Source organism: Leuresthes tenuis, unplaced genomic scaffold (genome assembly GCF_036924035.1).
Source record: "Leuresthes tenuis unplaced genomic scaffold, fLeuTen1.0.hap1 SCAF_1, whole genome shotgun sequence".
Lineage (NCBI taxonomy): Eukaryota > Metazoa > Chordata > Actinopteri > Atheriniformes > Atherinopsidae > Leuresthes > Leuresthes tenuis.
In genome coordinates, this window is record NW_027325355.1 from 42,765,442 (window position 1) to 42,778,231 (window position 12,790).

The 12,790-nt window shown below is 46.3% G+C and overlaps 1 non-coding gene and 30 pseudogenes across 1 annotated transcript; all 31 read right to left on the reverse strand.

The window, feature by feature from the left end:
* Nucleotides 1–115: 115 nt before the first annotated feature.
* Nucleotides 116–234, reverse strand: LOC140295272 (5S ribosomal RNA; annotated as a pseudogene).
* Nucleotides 235–899: 665 nt separating this feature from the next.
* Nucleotides 900–1,018, reverse strand: LOC140306090 (5S ribosomal RNA; annotated as a pseudogene).
* Nucleotides 1,019–1,287: 269 nt separating this feature from the next.
* LOC140293982 (5S ribosomal RNA) lies at nt 1,288–1,406 on the reverse strand (annotated as a pseudogene).
* Nucleotides 1,407–1,675: 269 nt separating this feature from the next.
* LOC140296267 (5S ribosomal RNA) lies at nt 1,676–1,794 on the reverse strand (annotated as a pseudogene).
* A 269-nt stretch (nt 1,795–2,063) lies between these two features.
* Nucleotides 2,064–2,182, reverse strand: LOC140295995 (5S ribosomal RNA; annotated as a pseudogene).
* A 272-nt stretch (nt 2,183–2,454) lies between these two features.
* Nucleotides 2,455–2,573, reverse strand: LOC140297721 (5S ribosomal RNA). The gene has a single exon (XR_011913432.1). It is a non-coding gene; the product is annotated as a 5S ribosomal RNA (ribosomal RNA).
* A 269-nt stretch (nt 2,574–2,842) lies between these two features.
* Nucleotides 2,843–2,961, reverse strand: LOC140312793 (5S ribosomal RNA; annotated as a pseudogene).
* Nucleotides 2,962–3,230: 269 nt separating this feature from the next.
* On the reverse strand, nt 3,231–3,349 carry LOC140301077 (5S ribosomal RNA; annotated as a pseudogene).
* Nucleotides 3,350–3,618: 269 nt separating this feature from the next.
* LOC140284231 (5S ribosomal RNA) lies at nt 3,619–3,737 on the reverse strand (annotated as a pseudogene).
* Nucleotides 3,738–4,006: 269 nt separating this feature from the next.
* LOC140271066 (5S ribosomal RNA) lies at nt 4,007–4,130 on the reverse strand (annotated as a pseudogene).
* A 269-nt stretch (nt 4,131–4,399) lies between these two features.
* LOC140289568 (5S ribosomal RNA) lies at nt 4,400–4,517 on the reverse strand (annotated as a pseudogene).
* A 660-nt stretch (nt 4,518–5,177) lies between these two features.
* Nucleotides 5,178–5,296, reverse strand: LOC140295246 (5S ribosomal RNA; annotated as a pseudogene).
* A 269-nt stretch (nt 5,297–5,565) lies between these two features.
* LOC140291098 (5S ribosomal RNA) lies at nt 5,566–5,684 on the reverse strand (annotated as a pseudogene).
* Nucleotides 5,685–5,953: 269 nt separating this feature from the next.
* Nucleotides 5,954–6,072, reverse strand: LOC140294544 (5S ribosomal RNA; annotated as a pseudogene).
* A 269-nt stretch (nt 6,073–6,341) lies between these two features.
* LOC140296303 (5S ribosomal RNA) lies at nt 6,342–6,460 on the reverse strand (annotated as a pseudogene).
* A 269-nt stretch (nt 6,461–6,729) lies between these two features.
* Nucleotides 6,730–6,848, reverse strand: LOC140289764 (5S ribosomal RNA; annotated as a pseudogene).
* A 266-nt stretch (nt 6,849–7,114) lies between these two features.
* Nucleotides 7,115–7,233, reverse strand: LOC140292423 (5S ribosomal RNA; annotated as a pseudogene).
* A 269-nt stretch (nt 7,234–7,502) lies between these two features.
* On the reverse strand, nt 7,503–7,621 carry LOC140280304 (5S ribosomal RNA; annotated as a pseudogene).
* Nucleotides 7,622–7,890: 269 nt separating this feature from the next.
* On the reverse strand, nt 7,891–8,009 carry LOC140319530 (5S ribosomal RNA; annotated as a pseudogene).
* Nucleotides 8,010–8,278: 269 nt separating this feature from the next.
* On the reverse strand, nt 8,279–8,397 carry LOC140318716 (5S ribosomal RNA; annotated as a pseudogene).
* A 269-nt stretch (nt 8,398–8,666) lies between these two features.
* On the reverse strand, nt 8,667–8,790 carry LOC140268483 (5S ribosomal RNA; annotated as a pseudogene).
* Nucleotides 8,791–9,059: 269 nt separating this feature from the next.
* On the reverse strand, nt 9,060–9,178 carry LOC140286530 (5S ribosomal RNA; annotated as a pseudogene).
* Nucleotides 9,179–9,450: 272 nt separating this feature from the next.
* LOC140294224 (5S ribosomal RNA) lies at nt 9,451–9,569 on the reverse strand (annotated as a pseudogene).
* Nucleotides 9,570–9,838: 269 nt separating this feature from the next.
* Nucleotides 9,839–9,957, reverse strand: LOC140303056 (5S ribosomal RNA; annotated as a pseudogene).
* Nucleotides 9,958–10,223: 266 nt separating this feature from the next.
* LOC140292424 (5S ribosomal RNA) lies at nt 10,224–10,342 on the reverse strand (annotated as a pseudogene).
* Nucleotides 10,343–10,611: 269 nt separating this feature from the next.
* Nucleotides 10,612–10,730, reverse strand: LOC140296922 (5S ribosomal RNA; annotated as a pseudogene).
* A 269-nt stretch (nt 10,731–10,999) lies between these two features.
* On the reverse strand, nt 11,000–11,123 carry LOC140269944 (5S ribosomal RNA; annotated as a pseudogene).
* A 269-nt stretch (nt 11,124–11,392) lies between these two features.
* Nucleotides 11,393–11,511, reverse strand: LOC140293927 (5S ribosomal RNA; annotated as a pseudogene).
* A 272-nt stretch (nt 11,512–11,783) lies between these two features.
* LOC140294226 (5S ribosomal RNA) lies at nt 11,784–11,902 on the reverse strand (annotated as a pseudogene).
* Nucleotides 11,903–12,171: 269 nt separating this feature from the next.
* Nucleotides 12,172–12,290, reverse strand: LOC140303059 (5S ribosomal RNA; annotated as a pseudogene).
* Nucleotides 12,291–12,556: 266 nt separating this feature from the next.
* On the reverse strand, nt 12,557–12,675 carry LOC140292646 (5S ribosomal RNA; annotated as a pseudogene).
* Between the last annotated feature and the right edge of the window lie 115 nt (nt 12,676–12,790).

Genomic DNA, 12,790 nt, shown 5'->3' on the forward strand with positions numbered 1-12,790 from the left:
CACTTCGTGTCTGCTAACAAAGCAGCAGCAGCTGAAGATGACCAACTTCCTCATGTGTCACAGGGCGATCAGACATTGCAACAAAAGACATGTAGGTGGTAGAGAGAAGAGAAAAAGCTTACAGCACCTGGTATTCCCAAGCGGTGTTCCATCAAAGTACTAACCAGGCCCAGCCCTCCTTGGCTTCCGAGATCAGACAAGGTCAGACATATTCAGGGTGGTTTGGCCGTAAGTAACAATCTCCGTGACAAATGTGCATTATATAGGCAATGGAATCATACACTTCCTCTATGTAACCAGATAATTGCCGAGAAAGGCTGATATGTAGTGGGCACATCTTGTTCCCTGACGTGATCATTCTCTGCAACTGAAACTGAGACTCTCAGATCACTTCATGTCTGCCAACAAAGCAGCAGCAGCTGAAGATGACCAACTTCCTCATGTGTCACAGGGTGGTCAGACGTTGCAACAAAAGACATTCAGGTGGTCCAGAGAAGAGAAAAAGCTTACAGCACCTGGTATTCCCAAGCAGTCTCCCATTGAAGTACGAACCAGACCCAACCCAACCCTGCTTGGCTTCCAGGATAAGACAAGGTGGGGCTTATTCAGGGTGGTGTGGCGGTAAGCAACAATATTTGTTACAAATGTGAATTATATAGGTACTGGAATCATACACTTCCTCTATGAAACCAGATAATTGCCGAGAAAGGCTGATGTGTAGTGGGCATATCATCTTCTCTGATGTGATCATTCTCTTCAGCTGAAACTGAGACTCTCAGATCACTTCGTGTCTGCCAACAAAGCAGCAGCAGCAGCTGAAGATGACCAACTTCCTCATGTGTCACAGGGTGATCAGACGTTGCAACAAAAGACATGCAGGTGGTCGAGAGAAGACAAAAAGCTTACAGCTCCTGGTATTCCCAAGCGGTCTCCCATTTAAGTACTAACCAGGCCCAACCCTCCTTGGCTACCGAGATCAGACGAGGTCGGGCATGTTCAGGGTGGTGTGGCCGTAAGCAACAATGTCTGTGACAAATGTGCATTATATAGGTACTGGAATCATACGGTTCCTCTATGTAACCAGATAATTGCCGAGAAAGGCAGACTTGTAGTGGGCAAATCTTCTTCCCTCATGTGATCATTCTCTGCAGCTGAAACTGAGACTCTCAGATCACTTCGTGTCTGCCAACAAAGCAGCAGCAGCTGAAAATGACCACCTTTCTCATGTGTCACAGGGTGATCAGACGTTGCAACAAAAGACATGCAGGTGGTCGAGAGAAGAGAAAAAGCTAACAGCACCTGGTATTCCCAAGAGGTCTTCCATCCAAATACTAACCACGCCCAATCCTCCTTGGCTTCCGAGATCAGACGAGGTCGGGCATGTTCAGGGTGGTGTGGCCGTAAGCAACAATGTCTCTGACAAATGTGCATTATATAGGTACTGGAATCATACGGTTCCTCTATGCAACCAGATCATTTCCGAGAAAGGCTGATGTGTAGTGGTAACATCTTCTTCCCTGACGTGATTATTCTCTGCAGCTGAAACTGAGACTCTCAGATCACTTTGTGTCTGCCAACAAAGCAGCAGTAGCTGAAGATAACCAACTTCCTCATGTGTCACAGGGTGATCAGACGTTGCAACAAAAGACATGCAGGTGGTAGAGAGAAGAGAAAAAGCTTAAGGCACCTGGTATTCCCAAGCGGTCTACCATTCAAGTACTAACCAGGCCAAAACCTGCTTGGCTTCCGAGATCAGACGTGGTCAGGCATTTTCAGGGTGGTGTGGCCATAATTAACCATAACTTTGACAAATGTGCATTATAAAGGTACTGGAATCATACAGTTCCTCTATGCACCCAGATAATTGCAGAGAAAGGCTGATGTGTAGCGGGCATATCATCTTCTCTGATGTGATCATTCTCTGCAACTGAAACTGAGACTCTCAGATCACATTGTGTCAGCCAACAAAGCAGCAGCAGCTGAAGATGACCAACTTCCTCATGTGTCACAGGGTGATCAGACGTTGCAACAAAAGACATGCAGGTTGTAGAGAGAAGAGAAAACGCTTACGGCACCTGGTATTCCAAAGCAGTCTCCCATCCAAGTACTAAGGAGGCTCAACCCTGCTTGGCTTCCGAGATCAGACGAGGTCGGGCATGTTCAGGGTGGTGTGGCCGTAAGGAACAATTTCTGTGACAAATGTGCATTATATAGGTACTGGAATCATACGGTTCCTCTATGTAACCAGATAATTGCCGAGAAAGGCTGACTTGTTATGGGCACATCTTCTTCCCTGATGTGATTATTCTCTGCAGCTGAAATTGAGACTATCAGATCACTTCGTGTCTGCCAACAAAGAAGCAGCAGCAGCTGAAGATGACCAACTTCCTCATGTGTCACAGGAGGATCAGACGTTGCCACAAAAGACATTCAGGTGGTCCAGAGAAGAGATAAAGCTTACAGCACCTGGTATTCCCAAGCGGTCTCCCATTTAAGTACTAACCAAGCCCAACCCTCCTTGGCTTCCGAGATCAGACGAGATCGGGCATGTTCAGGGTGGTGTGGCCGTAAGCAACATGGTCTGTGACAAATGTGCATTATATAGGTACTGGAATCATACGGTTCCTCTATGTAACCAGATAATTGCCGAGAAAGGCTGACTTGTAGTGGGCACATCTTCTTCCCTGATGTGATTATTCTCTGCAGCTGAAACTGAGACTCTCAGATCACTTTGTGTCTGCCAACAAAGCAGCAGCAGCTGAAGATGACCAACTTCCTCATGTGTCACAGGGTGATCAGACGTTGCAACAAAAGACATGCAGGTGGTAGAGAGAAGAGAAAAAGCTTACAGCACCTGGTATTCCCAAGCCGTCTCCCATTTAAGTACTAACCAGGCCCAACCCTCCTTGGCTTCCGAGATCAGACGAGGTCGGGCATGTTCAGGGTGGTGTGGCCGTAAGCAACCATAACTGTGACAAATGTGCATTATATAGGTACTGGAATCATACAGTTCCTCTATGTAACCAGATAATTGCCGAGAAAAGCTGATAAGTAGTGGGCACATCTTCTTCCCTGACGTGATTATTCTCTTGAGCTGAAAGTGAGACTCTCAGATCACTTTGTGTCTGCCAACAAAGCAGCAGAAGCTGAAGATGACCAACTTCCTCATGTGTCACAGGGCGATCAGACCTTGCAACAAAATACATGCAGGTGGTAGAGAGTAGAGAAGAAGCTTACAGCACCTGGTATTCCCAAGCGGTATCCCATCCAAGTACTAACCAGGCCCAACCCTGCTTGGCTTCCGAGATCAGACGAGGTCAGGCATGTTCCGGGTGGTGTGGCCGTAAGTATCAATGTGTCTGACAAATGTGCATTATATAAGTACAGGAATCATACGGTTCCTCTATGTAACCAGATAATTGCTGAGAAAGGCTGATGTGTAGTTGGCACATCTTCTTCCCTGACGTGATTATTCTCTTCAGCTGAAACTGAGACTCTCAGATCACTTCGTGTCTTCCAACAAAGCAGCAGCAGCTGAAGATGGCCAACTTTCTCATGTGTCACAGGGTGATCAGACGTTGCAACAAAAGACATGCAGGTTGTAGAGAGAAGAGAATATGCTTACAGCACCTGGTATTCCCAAGCAGTCTCCCATTAAAGTACTAACCAGGCCCAACCCTCCTTGGCTTCCGAGATCAGACGAGGTCGGGCTTATTCAGGGTGGTGTGGCCGTAAGGAACAATTTCTGTGACAAATGTGCATTATATAGGTACTGGAATCATACAATTCCTCTATGTAACCAGATAATTGATGAGAAAGGCTGACTTGTTATGGGCACATCTTCTTCCCTGATGTGATTATTCTCTGCAGCTGAAACTGAGACTCTCAGATCACTTCGTGTCTGCCAACAAAGCAGCAGCAGCTGAAGATGACCACCTTCCTCATGTGTCACAGGGTGATCAGACGTTGCAACAAAAGACATGCAGGTGGTAGAGAAAAGAGAAAAAGCTTACAGCACCTGGTATTCCCAAGCAGTCTCCCACCCAAGTACTAACCAGGCACAACCCCGCTTGGCTTCCGAGATCGGACGAGGTCGGGCATATTATATTCAGGGTGGTGTGGCCGTAAGCGACAATCTCTGTGACAAATGTGCATTATATAGGTACTGGAATCATACGGTTCCTCTATGTAACCAGATAATTGCAGAGAAAGGCTTATGTGTAGTGGGCACATCTTCTTCCCTGACGTGATTATTCTCTGCAGCTGAAACTGAGACTCTCAGATCACTTCGTGTCTGCCAACAAAGCAGCAGAAGCTGAAGATGACCAACTTCCTCATGTGTCACAGGGTGATCAGACGTTGCAACAAAAGACATTCAGGTGGTCCAGAGAAGAGATAAAGCTTACAGCACCTGGTATTCCCAAGCAGTCTCCCACCCAAGTACTAACCAGGCCAACCGTGCTTGGCTTCCGAGATCAGACGAGGTCAGGCATGTTCAGGGTGGTGTGGCCGTAAGCGACAATGTCTGTGACAAATGTGCATTATATAGGTACTGGAATCATACGGTTCCTCTATGTAACCAGATAATTGCAGAGAAAGGCTTATGTGTAGTGGGCACATCTTCTTCCCTGACGTGATTATTCTCTTCAGTTGAAACTGAGACTCTCAGATCACTTCGTGTCTGCCAACAAAGTAGCAGAAGCTGAAGATGACAAACTTCCTCATGTGTCACAGGGTGATCAGATGTTGCAACAAAAGACATGCAGGTGGTAGAGAGAAGAGAAAAAGCTTACAGCACCTGGTATTCCCAAGCAGTCTCCCATTGAAGTACAAACCAGACCCAACCCTGCTTGGCTTCCAGGATAAGACAAGGTGGGGCTTATTCAGGGTGGTGTGGCGGTAAGCAACAATATTTGTTACAAATGTGAATTATATAGGTACTGGAATCATACACTTCCTCTATGAAACCAGATAATTGCCGAGAAAGGCTGATGTGTAGTGGGCATATCATCTTCTCTGATGTGATCATTCTCTTCAGCTGAAACTGAGACTCTCAGATCACTTCATGTCTGCCAACAAAGCAGCAGCAGCAGCTGAAGATGACCAACTTCCTCATGTGTCACAGGGCGATCAGACATTGCAACAAAAGACATGCAGGTGGTAGAGAGAAGAGAAAAAGATTACATCACCTGGTATTCCCAAGCAGTCTCCCATCCAAGTACTAACCAGGCCCAAACCTGCTTGGCTTCCGAGATCAGACGAGATAAGACTTATTCAGGGTGGTGTGGCCGTAAGCAACAATGTCTCTGACAAATGTGCATTATATAGGTACTGGAATCATACGGTTCCTCTATGTAACAAGATAATTGCCGAAAAAGGCTGATATATAGTGGGCACATCTTGTTCCCTGACGTGATAATTTTCTCCAGCTGAAAATGAGACTCTAAGATCACTTCGTGTCAGCCAACAAAGCAGCAGCAGCTGAAGATGACCAACTTCCTCATGTGTCACAGGGTGATCAGACGTTGCAACAAAAGACATGCATGTGGTAGAGAGAAGAGAAAAAGCTTACAGCACCTGGTATTCCCAAGCTGTCTCCCATCCAAGTACTAACCAGGTACAACCCTGCTTGGCGTCCGAGATCAGACGAGCTCGGGCTTATTCAGGGTGGTGTGGCCGTAAGCAACAATGTCTCTGACAAATGTGCATTATATAGGTACTGGAATCATACGGTTCCTCTATGCAACCAGATAATTGCCGAGAAAGGCTTATGTGTAGCGGGCAAATCATCTTCTCTGATGTGATCATTCTCTGCAACTGAAACTGAGACTCTCAGATCACTTCGTGTCTGCCAACAAAGCAGCAGCAGCTGAAGATGACCATCTACCTCATGTGTCACAGGGTGATCAGACGTTGCAACAAAAGACATGCAGGTGGTAGAGAGAAGAGAAGAAGCTTACAGCACCTGGTATTCCCAAGCAGTCTCCCATCCAAGTACTAAGCAGGCTCAACCCTGTTTGGCTTCCGAGATCACACGAGGTTGGGCATATTCAGGGTGGTGTGGCCGTAAGTAACAATGTCTGTGACAAATGTGCATTATATAGGTACTGGAATCATACGGTCCCTCTATGCAACCAGATAATTGCCAAGAAAGGCTAACTTGTAGTGGGCACATCTTCTTCCCTGATGTGATTATTCTCTACAGCTGAAACTGAGACTCTCAGATCACTTCGTGTCTGCCAAAAAAGCAGCAGCTGCTGAAGATGACCAACTTCCTCATGTGTCACAGGGTGATCAGACGTTGCAACAAAAGACATGCAGGTGGTAGAGAGAAGAGAAGAAGCTTACAGCACCTGGTATTCCGAAGCAGTCTCCCATCCAAGTACTAAGCAGGCTCAACCCTGTTTGGCTTCCGAGATCACACGAGGTTGGGCATATTCAGGGTGGTGTGGCCGTAAGTAACAATGTCTGTGACAAATGTGCATTATAGAGGTACTGGAATCATACGGTTCCTCTATGCAACCAGATAATTGCCAAGAAAGGCTAACTTGTAGTGGGCACATCTTCTTCCCTGATGTGATTATTCTCTACAGCTGAAACTGAGACTCTCAGATCACTTCGTGTCTTCCAACAAAGCAGCAGCAGCTGAAGATGACCAACTTCCTCATGTGTCACAGGGTGATCAGACGTTGCAACAAAAGACATGCAGGTTGTAGAGAGAAGAGAAAACGCTTACAGTACCTGGTATTCCCAAGCAGTCTCCCATTGAAGTACTAACCAGGCCCAACCCTCCTTGGCTTCCGAGATCAGACGAGGTCGGGCATATTCAGGGTGGTGTGGCCGTAAGGAACAATGTCTGTGACAAATATAAACTGTATAGGTACTGGAATCATACGGTTCCTCTATGCAACCAGATAATTGCCAAGAAAGGCTGATAAGTAGTGGAAACATCTTCCCTGACGTGATTATTCTCTCCAGCTGAAACTGAGACTCTCATATCACTTCGTGTCTGCCAACAAAGCAGCAGCAGCTGAAGATGACCAACTTCCTCATGTGTCACAGGGCGATCAGACATTGCAACAAAAGACATGCAGGTGGTAGAGAGAAGAGAAAAAATTTACAGCACCTGGTATTCCCAAGCAGTCTCCCATTCAAGTACTAACAAGGCCCAACCCTGCTTGGGTTCTGAGATCAGACGAGGTCGGGCATATTCAGGGTGGTGTGGCCGTAAGTAACAATGTCTGTGACAAATGTGCATTATATAGGTACTGGAATCATACAGTTCCTCTATGCAACCAGATAATTGCCAAGAAAGGCTAACTTGTAGTGGGCACATCTTCTTCCTTGATGTGATTATTCTCTGCAGCTGAAACTGAGACTCTCAGATCACTTCGTGTCTGCCAACAAAGCAGCAGCAGCTGAAGATGACCAACTTCCTCATGTGTCACAGGATGATCAGACATTGCAACAAAAGACATGCAGGTGGTAGAGAGAAGAGAAAAAATTTACAGCACCTGATATTCCCAAGCGGTCTCCCATTCAAGTACTAACCAGGCCCAACCCTGCTTGGCTTCCAAGATCAGACGAGGTCGGGCATGTTCAGGGTGGTGTGTCCGTAAGCAACAATGTCTGTGACAAATGTGCATTATATAGGTACTGGAATAATACAGTTCCTCTATGTAACCAGATAATTGCCGAGAAAGGCTAACTTGTAGTGGGCACATCTTCTTCCCTGATGTGATTATTCTCTGCAGCTGAAACTGAGACTCTCAGATCACTTTGTGTCTGCCAACAAAGCAGCAGCAGCTGAAGATGACCAACTTCCTCATGTGTCACAGGGTGATCAGACGTTTCAACAAAAGACATGCAGGTGGTAGAGAGAAGAGAAAAAGCTTACAGCACCTGGTATTCCCAGACAGTCTACCATCCAAGTACTAACCAGGTCCAAACCTGCTTGGCTTCCGAGATCAGATGAGGTCGGGCATATTCAGGGTGGTGTGGCCGTAAGTAACCATAACTGTGACAAATGTGCATTATATAGGTACTGGAATCATACAGTTCATTTATGTAACCAGATAATTGCAGAGAAAGGCTGACTTGTAGTGGGCACATCTTCTTCCCTGATGTGATAATTCTCTGCAGCTGAAACTGAGACTCTCAGATCACTTCGTGTCTGCCAACAAAGCAGCAGCAGCTGAAGATGACCAACTTCCTCATGTGTCACAGGGTGATCAGACTTTGCAACAAAAGACATGCAGGTGGTCGAGAGAAGAGAAAAAGCTTACAGCACCTGGTATTCCAAAGCAGTCTCCCATCCAAGTACTAACCAGGCCCAACCGTGCTTGGCTTCCGAGATCGGACAAGGTCGGATATGTTCAGGGTGGTGTGGCCGTAAGCAACAAAGTCTTTGACAAATGTGCATTATATAGGTACTGGAATCATACAGTTCCTCTATGTAACGAGATAATTGCCGAGAAAGGCTGATGTGTAGTGGGCATATCTTCTTCCCTGATGTGATTATTCTCTGCAGCTGAAACTGAGACTCTCAGATCACTTTGTGTCTGCCAACAAAGCAGCAGCAGCTGAAGATGACCAACTTCCTCATGTGTCACAGGGTGATCAGATGTTACAACAAAAGACATGCAGGTGGTAGAGAGAAGAGAAAAAGCTTACAGCACCTGGTATTCCCAAGCAGTCTCCCACCCAAGTACTAACCAGGCACAACCCTGCTTGGCTTCCGAGATCAGACGAGGTCGGGCATATTATATTCAGGGTGGTGTGGCCGTAAGCGACAATCTCTGTGACAAATGTGTATTATATAGGTACTGGAATCATACACTTCCTCTATGTAACCAGATAATTGCCGAGAAAGGCTGACTCTTAGTGGGCACATCTTCCTTCTTGATGTGATCATTCTCTTCAGCTGAAACTGAGACTCTCAGATCACTTCGTGTCTGCCAACAAAGCAGCAGAAGCTGAAGATGACCAACTTCCTCATGTGTCACAGGGTGATCAGACGTTGCAACAAAAGACATGCAGGTGGTAGAGAGAAGAGAAAAAGCTTACAGCACCTGGTATTCGCAAGCGGTCTCCCATTCAAGAACTAACCAGGCCCAACCCTGCTTGGCTTCCGAGATCAGACGAGGTCGAGCTTATTCAGGGTGGTGTGGCGGTAAGCAACAATATCTGGTACAAATGTGTATTATATAGGTACTGGAATCATACACTTCCTCTATGTAACCAGATAATTGCCGAGAAAGGCTGACTCTTAGTGGGCACATCTTCCTCCTTGATGTGATTATTCTCTGGAGCTGAAACTGAGACTCTCAGATCACTTCATGTCTGCCAACAAAGCAGCAGCAGCAGCTGAAGATGACCAACTTCCTCATGTGTCACAGGGTGATCAGACGTTGCAACAAAAGACATGCAGGTTGTAGAGAGAAGAGAAAAAGCTTACAGCAAATGGTATTTTCAAGCGGTCTCCCACCCAAGTACTAACCAGGCCCAGCCCTGCTTGGCTTCCGAGATCAGACGAGGTCAGGCATATTGAGGGTGGTGTGGCCGTAAGCAACAATGTCTGTGACAAATGTGCATTATATAAGTACAGGAATCATACGGTTCCTCTATGTAACCAGATAATTGCTGAGAAAGGCTGATGTGTAGTGGGCACATCTTCTTTCCTGACGTGATTATTCTCTTCAGCTGAAACTGAGACTCTCAGATCACTTCGTGTCTTCCAACAAAGCAGCAGCAGCTGAAGATGACCAACTTCCTCATGTGTCACAGGGTGATCAGACGTTGCAACAAAAGACATGCAGGTTGTAGAGAGAAGAGAAAACGCTTACAGCACCTGGTATTCCCAAGCAGTCTCCCATTGAAGTACTAACCAGGCCCAACCCTCCTTGGCTTCCGAGATCAGACGAGGTCGGGCATATTCAGGGTGGTGTGGCCGTAAGCAACAATGTCTGTGACAAATATAAACTGTATAGGTACTGGAATCATACGGTTCCTCTATGCAACCAGATAATTGCCAAGAAAGGCTGATAAGTAGTGGAAACATCTTCCCTGACGTGATTATTCTCTCCAGCTGAAACTGAGACTCTCATATCACTTCGTGTCTGCCAACAAAGCAGCAGCAGCTGAAGATGACCACCTTCCTCATGTGTCACAGGGCGATCAGACATTGCAACAAAAGACATGCAGGTGGTAGAGAGAAGAGAAAAAATTTACAGCACCTGGTATTCCCAAGCAGTCTCCCATTCAAGTACTAACAAGGCCCAACCCTGCTTGGGTTCTGAGATCAGACGAGGTCGGGCATATTCAGGGTGGTGTGGCCGTAAGTAACAATGTCTGTGACAAATGTGCATTATATAGGTACTGGAATCATACGGTTCCTCTATGCAACCAGATAATTGCCAAGAAAGGCTAACTTGTAGTGGGCACATCTTCTTCCCTGATGTGATTATTCTCTGCAGCTGAAACTGAGACTCTCATATCACTTCGTGTCTGCCAACAAAGCAGCAGCAGCTGAAGATGACCAACTTCCTCATGTGTCACAGGATGATCAGACATTGCAACAAAAGACATGCAGGTGGTAGAGAGAAGAGAAAAAATTTACAGCACCTGATATTCCCAAGCGGTCTCCCATTCAAGTACTAACCAGGCCCAACCCTGCTTGGGTTCTGAGATCATACTAGGTCGGGCATATTCAGGGTGGTGTGGCCTAAAGTAACAATGTCTGTGACAAATGTGCATTATATAGGTACTGGAATCATACGGTTCCTCTATGCAACCAGATAATTGCCAAGAAAGGCTAACTTGTAGTGGGCACATTTTCTTCCCTGATGTGATTATTCTCTGCAGCTGAAACTGAGACTCTCAGATCACTTCGTGTCTGCCAACAAAGCAGCAGCAGCTGAAGATGACCAACTTCCTCATGTGTCACAGGGTGATCAGATGTTACAACAAAAGACATGCAGGTGGTAGAGAGAAGAGAAAAAGCTTACAGCACCTGGTATTCCCAAGCAGTCTCCCACCCAAGTACTAACCAGGCACAACCCTGCTTGGCTTCCGAGATCAGACGAGGTCGGGCATATTATATTCAGGGTGGTGTGGCTGTAAGCGACAATCTCTGTGACAAATGTGTATTATATAGGTACTGGAATCATACACTTCCTCTATGTAACCAGATAATTGCCGAGAAAGGCTGACTCTTAGTGGGCACATCTTCCTTCTTGATGTGATCATTCTCTTCAGCTGAAACTGAGACTCTCAGATCACTTTGTGTCTGCCAACAAAGCAGCAGAAGCTGAAGATGACCAACTTCCTCATGTGTCACAGGGTGATCAGACGTTGCAACAAAAGACATGCAGGTGGTAGAGAGAAGAGAAAAAGCTTACAGCACCTGGTATTCGCAAGCGGTCTCCCATTCAAGAACTAACCAGGCCCAACCCTGCTTGGCTTCCGAGATCAGACGAGGTTGAGCTTATTCAGGGTGGTGTGGCGGTAAGCAACAATATCTGGTACAAATGTGTATTATATAGGTACTGGAATCATACACTTCCTCTATGTAACCAGATAATTGCCGAGAAAGGCTGACTCTTAGTGGGCACATCTTCCTCCTTGATGTGATTATTCTCTGGAGCTGAAACTGAGACTCTCAGATCACTTCATGTCTGCCAACAAAGCAGCAGCAGCAGCTGAAGATGACCAACTTCCTCATGTGTCACAGGGTGATCAGACGTTGCAACAAAAGACATGCAGGTTGTAGAGAGAAGAGAAAAAGCTTACAGCAAATGGTATTTTCAAGCGGTCTCCCACCCAAGTACTAACCAGGCCCAGCCCTGCTTGGCTTCCGAGATCAGACGAGGTCAGGCATATTGAGGGTGGTGTGGCCGTAAGCAACAATGTCTGTGACAAATGTGCATTATATAAGTACAGGAATCATACGGTTCCTCTATGTAACCAGATAATTGCTGAGAAAGGCTGATGTGTAGTGGGCACATCTTCTTCCCTGACGTGATTATTCTCTTCAGCTGAAACTGAGACTCTCAGATCACTTCGTGTCTTCCAACAAAGCAGCAGCAGCTGAAGATGACCAACTTCCTCATGTGTCACAGGGTGATCAGACGTTGCAACAAAAGACATGCAGGTTGTAGAGAGAAGAGAAAACGCTTACAGCACCTGGTATTCCCAAGCAGTCTCCCATTGAAGTACTAACCAGGCCCAACCCTCCTTGGCTTCCGAGATCAGACGAGGTCGGGCATATTCAGGGTGGTGTGGCCGTAAGCAACAATGTCTGTGACAAATATAAACTGTATAGGTACTGGAATCATACGGTTCCTCTATGCAACCAGATAATTGCCAAGAAAGGCTGATAAGTAGTGGAAACATCTTCCCTGACGTGATTATTCTCTTCAGCTGAAACTGAGACTCTCAGATCACTTCGTGTCTTCCAACAAAGCAGCAGCAGCTGAAGATGACCAACTTCCTCATGTGTCACAGGGTGATCAGACGTTGCAACAAAAGACATGCAGGTTGTAGAGAGAAGAGAAAACGCTTACAGCACCTGGTATTCCCAAGCAGTCTCCCATTGAAGTACTAACCAGGCCCAACCCTGCTTGGCTTGCAAGATCAGACGAGGTCAGGCATGTTCAGGGTGGTGAGGCCGTAAGCAACAATGTCTCTGACAAATGTGCATTATATAGGTACTGGAATCATACGGTTCCTCTATGCAATCAGATAATTGCCGAGAAAGGCTGATGTGTAGCGGGCATATCATCTTCTCTGA